Here is a 1,622-nt window from a genome sequence, read left to right on the forward strand (position 1 = left end):
TCCTCCATTCCCTGCATCATCGAGAAACCTGTGCCCGTCTGTCCCGTGCAGCCCTGCTGCCCCCCTGTGCAGCAATGCTGCCCACCCATGCAAAAGTGCTGCCCCCCGGTGCAGCAATGCTGCCCACCCATGCAAAAGTGCTGCCCCCCTGTGCAGCAATGCTGCCCACCCATGCAAAAGTGCTGCCCACCTGTGAAGTGCTGTGAGCAGAGCAAGCAGTGCTGCAAGTTCCCTCCACAGTGCCCCAAGTAAGAGCTGCAGCGACGAGGAGGATGCGAAGACCTGCCTGCTCCATTCATCTCTTTGGGATGGTGGCTTTGCTGAAAGCCTCTTTGTCTGCATTCACCATCTGTGATTTGTGTTCTCTTCTTCCATTTATGTTCAGCACTAAATGCCTGTAACATGCTCGGAGGTTTCATCCCTGCATGGAGTGATATATTCTTACAAGACATAATGTGTGGACTTCTGTTTGCTGTGTGTGTATCAGAGTCTTTCTCCTACCTCATTTCCTTTTTCAGTCTGAATTTTGAGATGCCAATTTTGAGATGCAACTACAATAAAGCTCCTCTTTCCTGAAAGCAGCACTCTCTGGGGATTTATCTACTTTTGACTCTGGTTGTTTCTGTCATCTTTCTCAGCCGGTATGTCCTTAGACTCTAGAGTTTAATTCACGGAATAAGTATCAGGGAATAATATAATCCCACTATAATCAGGGAAAACCTTGGCTTTGGGTCAGTGGCATCAGTTAACAATGTTATTAATCCTCCCTCTGCTTGTGGGAGATGAGAAGGATCTTCGTGCTTCGAAATGTGCCAATAGGGTCCTGCTAAGATGGCCCCAAATGCCTTTCTCCATTGGCTCCAATTCTTCTTTTTAACAGCACTTGAAGACTAAGGTACTGCACAAACCCCATCTCACTGCCTTTTCTTTCACACCTACAGACCTGCATCTCCCTGCATCTCACCAACCAGGGAAATAATCCGTTATAGCTCTCCCCGCCCCAGCTTCTCCCAGTTATGCAAATTGTACGATGCTTGCAACATGGATGGTGCTGAGCACAATAAAAGCTCATCCTAGGTCATGCTCAACAAACCAGTGCATTTCAAAGCCAAATACTAACCACTGGGTAGCAGCCACCTGCTCATAATGCCTGAACTGACTCCTCTTTTTTAAGCACTGACTCCTCTTTTTTGGTAACTGGGAGCGGAGCACAAAATTAATTCCTAAATGCACTGCAGTCACTAGGGCCAGGTTTTCCTTCTTTGACACCAGTATTGAAGCCTTAGAAACTGACCATCAGAAATTGACCCCCCTCCCCATTGTGCGCATTTCTTTTCCTGCTCAGTATTGGCAGAGACCTAGCACACGCATTGCATGGGGGTGGCAAGGCTCAGAGGAAGCCAGAAAGCTGAAGTGGCTTTCTGTAGGGGAAACCTAGAAACCACATCTACATATCAGTTAAGCTCAGTGTCACTAAAGAAAAGAAAAGAACTAAAATATCCACTGCAAAGATTGTAAATATATCCTGTGTTAAACTAAGTCACTGTCCTCAGTTGCTTTTGATCCTCAGTACCTCACATTGAATTTAAAATATTTCTCCCAGTGCACTTTCATATTTCATC

The sequence above is a fragment of the Alligator sinensis genome, unplaced genomic scaffold (genome assembly GCF_000455745.1).
Source record: "Alligator sinensis unplaced genomic scaffold, ASM45574v1 scaffold1309_1, whole genome shotgun sequence".
NCBI classification, from domain to species: Eukaryota; Metazoa; Chordata; order Crocodylia; family Alligatoridae; genus Alligator; species Alligator sinensis.